The 11958-nt window shown below is 34.2% G+C and overlaps 1 non-coding gene across 1 annotated transcript; it reads right to left on the reverse strand.

Moving 5' to 3' along the window:
* Positions 1 to 9477: 9477 nt before the first annotated feature.
* On the reverse strand, positions 9478 to 9584 carry LOC131280527 (U6 spliceosomal RNA). The gene has a single exon (XR_009188133.1). It is a non-coding gene; the product is annotated as a U6 spliceosomal RNA (small nuclear RNA).
* Between the last annotated feature and the right edge of the window lie 2374 nt (positions 9585 to 11958).

The following is an 11958-nucleotide window of genomic DNA, read 5'->3' on the forward strand; positions in this document are numbered from 1 at the left end:
AGTTGTAATTTTTAACTGTAACCGCTATGAAAATATCCAAACATTTTGATGCACCCTGTATACATGCCCTGGAGAACTCTCTCCCAACCTTGTGCCCCCCATCAATAATGCCCCACACCAGTGTTCCTCCCCTGCCATAGTTGAACCTCTCTGTGGTCCAAAACTCCTTCAAAAATGAAACCTAATATATTGCCAGGTTCCATTAATAGTAAAATGGAATATAGTGATGGGTTTAAAGGTTAGATATAGAATTTTATGTGAATTACTGTGATCTAAAACTTTTGTGAAGACAAAATAATAATTAGAAAAAAAAAAGAAAAGTTGTTGACACTGATGAAGAAATGGAAGAAATTGCCTTGCCACTGTACATACAGGGCAATACCTATTGCAGTGATGAAAGGCAAAATGTCAAAAACAAAGCTTTTCTTTTTTTCATTTTTTGATACCCCAATTTATTTTTATTTTATTTAATTTTTCCTTGTCCAATCTTAATTCCTCAACAAAAAAGGTTAATTCTAACCAAAATAGAAAAATAAGTTCCATCATATTCATTTTTAAATGGGAGTTTGGGAACACCTGTCTATCAGAAGCTCCTAGAACCCTGTTTGGTCATCTTCTACTATAGAAAGAAAGAAGGCAAAATTCATTTCTGCCAATGTTTTTCAAACTTTCCTAATAATAAAAATCGCTTGGGATTCTAATTTAAAATTCATGTTCTTTTCCTGGATATTCTACTACACTTAGTCTGGGGTATAGTGTTGTCAGGTTTAACAAAAAACATATAGGAATAGATATTGTTTATCTGAAATTCAAATTTACTGGTGCCCTGTATTTTATCTGTCAACTATAATGGCATGATCCTAGGGAATCATGCTTTTAATATGCAATTCAAGTGGGTTTTATTACAATGTCAAGTAGAGACTCTCAACAGTTTCCCTTTTAGCCAAGCCCACTGATCACCTTTCTAAGCAACCCTTAAAAAAATGCTTCAATCAGCTGTGAAAACATCTCCAATCTCATTGTTAGTCACTATTTATGGCTGTTTATATGGCTTACAATTATAATTATACAGATTATTCATTTGCCAAATGAATTTAGTTCTGTCCTTTGTTGATTACAAAACTAAATTCCTTTTTTAGCTTATAGCTGGTCTTCCTATTTTGTAGATCTCAATCATTATCCTAATTTTAAAAGTTAGAAATAAAATTTCACAGGACACCTTAGAGACTGTAATATTGGGTTTTTGGAGTTAGGGTTTAATGGTTCCTTTTGTTCTTGAAGCTATGAAATCATTTGAAACAAGCTAAATAATGAGAGAATGTGGTAAGCTTTGGTTCACAATTTTGTCCTCAAAAGATCCTCAACTCTGGAAGGTGCCTCTTCTCTTTGGTCCAATGAAACATGATCTTCCTGGCTCAAAGACCAGACTTCATGGGCCAATTGTTTACAAAAACATTTGTCTAAAAGCTTGAAAGTAGGGGGTCCAGATGATAAATTGTATTTTAAATGTATAAGCCATGTATGAATCCTTAGAGGATTGGTAATGGAAACATTTCAAAAAAGTAATATTAGTAATTAGGTATCTTGGTTTTATGAAAAATTAAGGTTGTATTCTTTGAAGGTTTAAAACAGGAATTCTTGACAAGGGGTCTGTGAGCTTGAATTGAAATTAAAAAAAAACATTATTCTTGTGGGGACATGTTAGTGTGGGTGTGATATATTTATTAAATAAAACAGTACAGTGTAAACTTAGTAAGGAGTCCATGGTTTTCACTTGAGTGGCAAATGGGTCCCTGGAACAAAAAAGGTTAAGAACTCCTGGTTAAACATGTCAATGATTTCCATTTTTCTAAAGTCAAGGTGTGAGGAACTAATTGCCAAAAATATAGGGATAGATTTAATAAACATAACTCAGTCCAGCTTAAACAGCCCAGAAGCCCAAGAAACTTTCAGGCCTTGATTTCTCAGAACTTCCATGACTTTTGGGAGCATTCCATTACAGAAAAAATCAAAGAGATTTGCTTTAAGTAATGCCAACCTTCAATGATAAATAAAATGAATCCTTCACAAACAGAAATATTTTCAAGGATTTATTTTAAAAGGCCCAAATGTTCTGTAGGATTTTTTAAAATTATTTTTATCGATTTGGAAAAGGTTTTGACTTCTCAGGGCTAAAGCCCTGGCAACAATGGAAGATATACCAGGAGACCTTCCTTCTGGTAAGGTTGAGATGGCTTTCTCACTTTGGTCATGCTAGGACTTCAAATCCACATATATTCCATACGATCATACAGAATGACTGGTGGCCCTTGGAGTTTTCATTTATTTTTTACTTTTAAAATTTTGCATAGCATTCTCTCACCAATATTCTCCCCACACCCAAATTGCTTAATGAGATGCAGGAAGGAGAGAGCATAATTCCTCTTCCAGAAAAATGACTCATTTATTTTCATCTTATACAATAGTCCAGGGATTTAAATTCTCTGATATGCATTAGAACATAAGAATTCTCAGCTGAAGCATACCTAAGGAAAGATAGAATGTGAATGCTCTAGCTTCTGAGAGCTGCATGACAAAGTACACAGACTTGGTGGCTTAAAACAACAGAAATTAATTTTCCTACAGTTTTGGGAGTCTGAAATCAAAGTGTCAGTGGGGCTATGTGCCCTCTGAAACCTGTAGGGGAGAATCCTTCTTTCCACCTTCATAGCTTTTGGTGGTTTGTCGGTAATATTTGACACTTTTTGGCTTGCAACTGCAGCCCTCTGCCTCCACTTTCATGTGCTGTTCTTCCCTCTGTTTTTCTCTGTGTCCAAATTTCTCTCTTCTGATAAGACCCCCAATTATACTTGATTAGCACCCAGTCTAATCCAGTTTGTCCTCATCTTTTCTAATCACATTTTCAAAGACACTATTTCCAAATAGGATCACATTCACGGGTATGGGGTTAAGATTGGAACATATCTTTTTAGGGAACACAATATTAATCCAAACAGTGACCTAGAACTTTAGTGTGGTAGTAAAATAACAAATTTATGAGAAAAATTACAGTGTAATATCAGACAAATTTCCCCATACCTTTGAACCGCTTTTCTATAATTTTTTTAGACTATGTAATCTTTAAGTTTTTATCTTGCCATGACAGTATAAGTTATACTATGGCCTTAGTGGTTATGTTCTTTAAAAGTGCAATTGGACATGTTTTGACAATAAGATCTTTGCAAAAATATTTTAATATAATAATGAGCAAATATAAAACTATAAAAAAATAAGCACAGGATTCAGGCTATGATATATAAGTATGTTGGCTAAGATCTAGAGGAAATAGCCTAACCCAAAATATTCCCCCAAGATGCACTGCAACTTCACATACAATGGAAGAAGAAATGTTTCTCCTTCTACTTGTGAATGTAATAAATTTTTATTGATACAAGTAGTATTTCATTTTACTACCAGCTCATTAAATAAGTTTTTTATAATTTTGATTCTATCAAACACAATACATTTTGCTTTGGCCTTTGTTCAATTGTTATACTGTTACTTAAATATTTGAAGGAAGCGTAGGTTATAAGTTCTTAGGCCATATCAAGTCTAATGGACCCACCAGTAATTGGTCTTGGAACCAGAAATCTTGGAATATACTAAGACTCTCCCCTTGGCACCACCTGGTAGCAGTGGGAGACTGGGAGTCCATGTAAACTTTTGAAGGTCATACTTCTTTATCTCCGATTTACGAATGATCCATGTCATCCTGTCTAATTTGTGAGACTGTTAGTTAGCAAATACAGCTTGAAACATATTTTTGTAGAAATATATGTGGCAACATATTTTAATCATAAAGAAATTTATCAATGGAAAATATTTTATTTCCAGGTCCATTGGATACAGGACATTTTATCAGAATAAAAGGATAAAGACATTTTGCATATTTATCATGGTGAAAGAGAAATTTGTTGAAACAAATAGAATTGATAAACATGCATGAAAATAGCACATACTTTGGAAAGAGGAAGATGGATATTTGGCCAACTCAGTACTGTAAAACATGAAAGCAGCATTACCTCTTAAAAACCAAGCAGTCCAGCTCTAATTTTAAAAGGGTGGGAGCATTTGAAGAAAAGCAAAGAAACAAAATAAATCTATCACAAACATGCTAGTGTTCATGATTCTACATCAGAAAGTTCAAGAGTGGTTTGTAACAAATAGGTAAGTAAATTATAAGAGAGGGAAATCCAGAGTTTCTCATTCACTATGTAGAGAACTCTGGAGACTATCGCCATCCTTGATTTTCCCTCTGTGTATGCCCTCCTTATCTACTGTACATATCTATTAATATCTGATTCTGATGGTTTGGGCCAGTATTACAATAAAGAGCTGGAAAAGAATAAAGAAAATAATCGGGGACTATACTAGCTAACAAGCTCCTTAAAGTAAGAAATCTTTTGTTTACACAAAAAGTTTGCCGTAAGACAAGTGTTGAAGGAAAGTTAACTGAATTGTCTCTAAATGACATCTGAAGAGCTTTAAAGAAAATAAGATGAAATCGGTTATGAACATACGGATAGCTGGAGATGACTCTAAGAGGGCCAGAAGGAGACATCGAGTAAATCATTAATTACACAAGGTTTGGAGCTCACAAGAGAAGTGTTTTGAAGGCAGAATCTGAGACTTATCACACAATAAGAGTGGAACATGAGGAGAGAATAGGGTTCAGAACAGATTCCTGGAGATGATCTCATATGCCAAGCACGCTGCCTCAAATGTACCGTGGTGGGAACTCCCTGGAGTGGAGTAGTACTCAACCTGCCACTGTACCTGGAACTCCTGAGCGCTGCATGGCACAGGGCCAGTACTCCATAAAGTTTCTCAAAGGAAGGAAGGAGAGTAGAAGTGTAGCCAGAAACTAAAAGGGAAGAAATATTTTAATTGTAAAACTGCATATTAATAGACTCTTCAATAAACATAGACAAAACAAACATGCACAATAAGCTGGCATCCTCCTACTTCTTCCAGATGAATGTGACCCTTTCCCTCCTAGGAAGAAAGCAGTGTAAATACTATGGTTTAAAGGGAAATTCTTCTCAGAAATAAAAGAAAAATGATCGTGTTAACAAAAGAATGATTAGTACAATAACCTTTTAGTCAAGTCACAAAGATATGGGGACTAAACAATGATAGAAACCTAAAAATGGATTCCTCAAATGAAAATTATATGACTAAAAAAGATAAAAAGATTATTCGAATGGTCATGAGGAAAGAAGTAATATTTATCCATGGAAAAATAATATCTGTTCTTACTATTAACCCATTCAAATAATATATTTGGATTGTTTCTGCATATTTTAATCATTCTTCTCTAGAGTCACTATGTATTTAATTCTCCCCTTATGTACAATAATGTACCTATGAATACTTTTTATTTGCTAAAGAAATACTTTTGTCATTTTATCTTCTTTCTTCCTAAAAATATTTTTTCACAAAATTCAACTAGTAATCTCCAACTTTCCACTTACTTTAGATGCATTGAATTTGCCATTTTCCAATTTTTAAAATTCACATTTCTTTATTATACTTTTTATATTTGAATTTCACCTTATTGACAAGCTTCCATGATCTATAATGTATTCTTTCAAAGCACCCTATACTATAAAATTATTAATCAGATCATCACTTTTTTAATTAAAGAAGCTTTAGATTACATAAATGTTACATCAGAAATATAGGGGATTCCCATATACCCCACCCTTCCTCTCCCACACTTTTCCCCATTAAACAATATCTTTCATTAGTGTGGTATATTTGTTATAATTGATGAACACATGTTGAATCATTGCTACTAACCATGGTCTATAGTTTACATCTTGGTTTTACACTTTGCACTGCACAATTTTATAGGTATTGACAAAATATATAATGGCCTGAATCCATCATTGCCATGCCATGCAGAACAATTCCAATGTCCCAAAATGCCCCATGTTACACCTATTCTTCCCTCTCCATCCCCTCAATTAGTTTCTCTCTCCCACTAGACTGCACACTCTGATATCAAGAACTCAATTTAATTTCTTCACTGTTGTGTTCCAGCACCAAGCAGAGGGCCTGATACAAAAAAAGGTGACAAATATATCTTCAGTGAATTAAATAAAGAAGAAAACTATCAATTAGTGAAAGCATATATCTCAAGTGAAGAATTTCCATTTGATTGTAGGTGAAATCATTGATAGGTCTTTCATATTAATAAGGATAAAGAATCATCATGATGTTGAAAGTATCATATTTTCCTAACTGCATCAGTTGCTGTGTAAAAGCAATAAACAATTCTTAAGAAAAGCCTTCTGAGCAGATACTTTGGTTGTCCAGAAAGGGAAGGAGCTGTCCACCCAAGGGTTTTAAAATGAGAATGATGACTGTCTTTTTCCACAATGAGTTTGCCAACTCTCAGCAAACCTATGAGTCGTGTCATTGGGTTTATGCTATTCTTGTTCTTGAAAGTTTATTTTCATTACAAGTGCCTGAAACTATAGTAATCAATATATTCCTGTACTGGATTCAAACCATACGTTTCATTTTTAAACCTACTTCAAATCTTGCAAAAATCTTAACTTTCCTAATACATTGATGTAGTGTTTGTTTGCTTTTTGCACACTTTTAGTACATTCCAGTTTACTTAGCCTTTTTTGTTGTGAGTAGACTTTTCCATGTGTGACATTAGCTCAAGAAACTTTATTTACCACGAGTAGTTATTTGCTATTGATTTTTACAACCAAATTGTTTCTATTTTGAGAAGTGAACTTTCTCTTTGGATAAGCTGTCTCAAGTCTTGGCAATTTTCTCTACCCCAAAACCCATTCCATTTACTTACACTCAGCTATTTTTAGGTAAAGTTTGCATATAATAAAATTCTCCAACTCTAAATATACAATTGAGTTTTGAAAAATGTATACACTTATGTATACATATTCCCTCATGCCCCTGGCAATCACGGATTGCTTCAGTGACTAAGGTTTTCCCTTTTCAAGTAATATCTTGTAAATATTTGCCTTCAGCTTCTTTCACGTAGCATAATGAATCAGTAGCTTAATGTTACACCATACTGGATATATCAGTATTTTGTTCTGTTTTATCACTGAGTAGTGTTCCATTGTATAAATATATCAAAGCTTTGTATCCAATCCCAAAATCCAAATTGATGGATATTTGGGTAATGTCAAAATTTTGGCTATTGTGAACATTTATATGGACATATATTTTTATTTTTCTTGGGTAAACATCTAAAATTAGGATTATTGTATGTTACGGTAAATGTATGTTTAACATTATAAAGAACCTTCAGAGTATTTGCCGAAGTGTCTGTAGAAATGTTCGTTTCCACCATTAATGTTTGAGAACTCCACAAACAAACAGAAAGACCATTTAATATCTGGTGCATTGGGCAGGAAAAAAACAAGGAGAATAAAAACCAATACATACAAAAATGTCTCTGTCATTTAATGTTCTCTTTCTATTGATTTATTTTACCATCATTATGATCTTATTTTCCTACTTCTTCGGATGCCTTGTAATTTATGATTGGATGGTGGATGCTGTCTGTGAATTTCACTTTGTTCCATGGAGATTTTGTTATATTCCCTTAAAGAATATTGAACTTCATTTAAGCATAGAGCTAACTTAATTGAAAACAGAGTAGATCCAGAGCAGTGTTAAACTCAGACTAACTGAGCTCCATTAATAGGCAATATTCTTGTGAAGCTTCCACCCAATGACCCAGGTATTACAAGGTTTTCTTATCCTCATTTGTAGGAACACAAACTTCTTCTGAATCTGTTTGGCTTCTTTCTATTGTGTATCCCTAGCACTGGATAATTTCCTGTAGTATATGTTTCATGTAAGTGCTAAGCCACGGACTTGAGGGGGGTCTTTCCTCACATCTCTGGAGTTCTCTTTCCATGTAACTCACTCCTCTGAGTCCCACAAATTCTAGTGACTTTGGCATTTTCAATCCACAGTGTCGGTCTCTACAACTCACTGAGCGTTCTGGGCTGTTTGTGTTTCTAATACTCTTGTTTTAGACTGGAAACTCCCTCCAGTCAGCAAGCTGGATCAATTTTGGCACTCATCTCATTGGTTTTCATGATCCTCCCTGAGATGTCTATGGTCCAGAGCTGAAAATTGGTGTGTGTGGTGATTTTATGTTTGTTGTTTGTTTTTGATCTGGTGTTTAGTTGCTTATGACAGTAGGATAAATCTGTTTGTGTTACTCCAAAACCAAAAGCAGAGTCCTTCCATGTCACTTTTGGATTAAAAAACAAAATTCAGTTATGAAAAAATGTGTTCAATTGAGAGTATTATCAAAAAGGAATAACAATTTTTTTATTGTATATGATTCATTTTTTTCCAAATTATTCACTAAAACACCTCTTGGAGCAGATTTTTAGTGTTCATTTGTTTATTGGATCTCTCCGTGCAGCATGATTAGAACTCCTTATCTGCATGTAATATATTTCAATCAAAGGAATTCTTCCTTAACCCTCATTTATTAATTTTTAATTGCTAAATTTTGTGTGCTTATGCTTTTGATATACAGTTATTTTTATCTTATAGTTCTTCCTTTTACTGGACTGATATGTAATAATCAAGTTTACCCTGAGGTGTTAACCTCTAAAAATTAAATTCAACCCTAAAATTAATGAGAGGACATCATCTGATTCATTTTGATCATTTGCTTCTCCATTATTTTCATTAAATTTTTATCTTTAGTTATTCTTCTACTTATTCTTTGATTTCTATGGATTCTTTTTCTTTTGAAGTCCCTCATATTTGCTTTAGAGTTGTTAGTCACAGTAGTCTAACAGATAATTGGTCTGAGAAAGAATTGCCTGGACTGCCTCTCAAGAAGGACTGTGAGTAGTTTTCCATTCAAGAAGTAGAAATGTGCTTAGTGTTTCATTAAGCTTGTCAGTTGGAATCTCTGATTACTGAAAAATGTGAACCTGTTAATCCAAAATTGGCAACAACCCAAATACAATATGGGTAAGATGGTTAGAAGTAGAAAGGAGACAACTCCAATCCTATAACACATTCATTTCCTACCCTCTTCAAATGTGAGTGTTCTTTTATACCTTGCATATGTCTAAGTGATATTTCTAAAATATTAGTCAATGATGATTTTCATGTGAGTGCTATCAATAATAAAAGTGTCATTGTAAAAACTCATTTACAATTCTACAGATTTCATCAGGATAGCTACTTTTAAAATAACCACTATTCAAATTCTGATAATTCAACTTAGTTATTGTGTCTTTAAAGGGAAATTATTTCAGCATTGTATGGTTTGATAAACAAAATATTTTAACCAAACCCAACAAACCAAAGCACAAAACAGCACAGAGAACCCCAAAACAAAATCATGTATATAAGAAATCTTTTTTCTTAAAAGTATCCATCCCCCCTTTTTTATTTTTACTGACAGTCTCAAACTTAAGTATGGAATGCTTCACAAATTTTCATGTCATTCTTGCACAGGGGCTGAGCTAATCTTCTCTGTATCGTTCCAATTTTACTATATGTGCAACTGAAGCAAGCACTGAAATCTTGCTACATGACAGATACATCTATCCAATTATAACTCAGATAGAGAACCCCATAAATTATAGGAGACAAGTGAATGCTCATACATAGAAAAATAATATTAGAAATCTACCTCACAGCATACATAAAAATAAATTCCCAGGTCTACTAAACGGGTAAATGTGAAAACCAAAATGTTAAAACCTTTTTTAAAATTGGAAAATCTCTATAATTTTTGCATAGAGAATTAAGAAAAAAACTACACACATATACACACACAAAGCATGACACATAAAGGAAAAATTTAATAAATTTTGTACTACACTGAAATTAAAATTCTGAACAACAAGATATACCAAATAGATGATGCAGACTCAGAAGCCAACTAACCCAATAAAAGATGTGGAACCACAGTATTACCAAGAAAAAAATAAATTAAAGCTGCAATGAGCTACCCTTTCACAAATGTTTTAAAAAATTCAATTAATTTGCCAAAGCCAAGTTCTAGTAAGATTATGTAGGATTGACAATTTCCTTACACTGTTTATAGGAATGTAAATTAGAACAATGATTTTGGGTAGAAATTTAGCAATTATATGATTAAGTTAAGGTATTCATATCCTATGTCCCAGCAATTCCACTCTTTAGCAAACCCTGGAGAATTTTTATGGGATATGATCAAGAATATAAAGGAGAATATTGTTATGCCCTCCTTGTAAGTAATATATTTTTGTAATTAAAAATATAAGTAACAGAAATTCTCATCAAAAGGAAAATAAATAAAAAAGTAGATTGTGGATTATTCATAAGGTAAAATATTAGAAAGAATGGATAAAACTTTGAAATATGCAGAAGGATAGAAACAATACAATGGTATTTTTTGGTTTTTAAAACATGTAGAACAATATGATTACGGATAAAAAATAAGCTAAAAGAATATGCTTGTGGAAGATCAATGCCAAATTCAGGATATTGTTCACCTCCAGAGAGGTATTATAAAGGAATTCAGGATGGTACAGAGGAGGTTTGTAAATTTTGTTTCTGGTTGTAATTTTTTTCTTGAAATAGATGATATCGACAATAATATTTATTATACAATTGTTCATACCTTTATAAATACCTGAATGATCTTCATGGGAAATTCATTTTTAAAAGCAGAGCATTGTCAATTGAGTCAGATGCCAATGAGAGGTCAGTGACACAGATTTTATTTATTTCATATCACAGGGTTATAACATAGTTTTCCACTGTCTCTATTGTATTGATGAGTCAACTGAGACTTACAGACTTTAAGCAACTGGTCCAAAATCATATAAATATTTAATGGAGACAGAGGATTTGAATCTAGGTTCATATAATTTTATTTTTTTTCTTTTATTTTTTAAAATTACTTATTTATTATTATTTTTTTAATTACATTTAAAAAATTATGAGGTCCCATTCAACCCCACCGCCCCCGCCCCCCACTCCCCCCACAGCAACACTCTCTCCCATCATCATGACACATCCATTGCACCTGGTAAGTTCATCTCTGAGCATCACTGCACCCCATAGTCAATGGTCCACATCATAGCCCAGACTCTCTCACGTTCCATCCAGTGGGCCCTGGGGGGATCTACAATGTCCCGTAATTGTCCGTGAAGCACTATCCAGGACAACTCCACGTCCCGAAAATGCCTCCACATCTCATCTCTTCCTCCCGTTCCCCACACCCAGCAGCCACCATGGCTACCGTTCCCACACCCATTCCACATTTTCTCTGTGGACATTGGATTGGTTGTGTCCATTGCACACCTATGTCAAGTGAGGGCTTAGATTCCACATGGGTACTGGATGCTCTCCTCCTGCTTCCAGTTGTAGACACTCTAGGCTCCATGTTGTGGTGGTTGACCTTCTTCAACTTCATGTTAGCTGAGTGGAGTAAGTCCAATAAATCAAAGTGTAGGAGCTGAAGTCTGTTGAGGCTCTGGGCCTGGATGTCATATTATCAGTCCAGAGATTCAAATCCCCTACATATATCTTACACCCAGCACCAACTACAATTCCAATAAAGTAGCATGCAAGTCTTGTGAAAAGAGATCCCCTCTGAGTCCAATTCCATCATGCAGAAACACCAGCTCCAAAGAAGGGCCATCTGTCATGGCAGTGAACTCCTTCTGCCATGACCATAGAACCCGTGGGTCTCTTTATCCCTCAAAAGAACCAATACCTGGGGTTGTATGTACCTTATCTGTCTCTTAGACTCTGTTCAGTTGTACATAGGGGTATTCCTTCTGACAACCTCCAGACTCTTTTTTAGAGACTCACAGCCTTATAATCTCATTTCTCCTTTCCATTTCCCCCTTACATTAGGTCAAACAGCTTCCCGAAGTCATGTTATTATATGTAGAC

The sequence above is a fragment of the Dasypus novemcinctus genome, chromosome 11, assembly GCF_030445035.2.
Source record: "Dasypus novemcinctus isolate mDasNov1 chromosome 11, mDasNov1.1.hap2, whole genome shotgun sequence".
In the NCBI taxonomy this organism is placed as follows: Eukaryota; Metazoa; Chordata; class Mammalia; order Cingulata; family Dasypodidae; genus Dasypus; species Dasypus novemcinctus.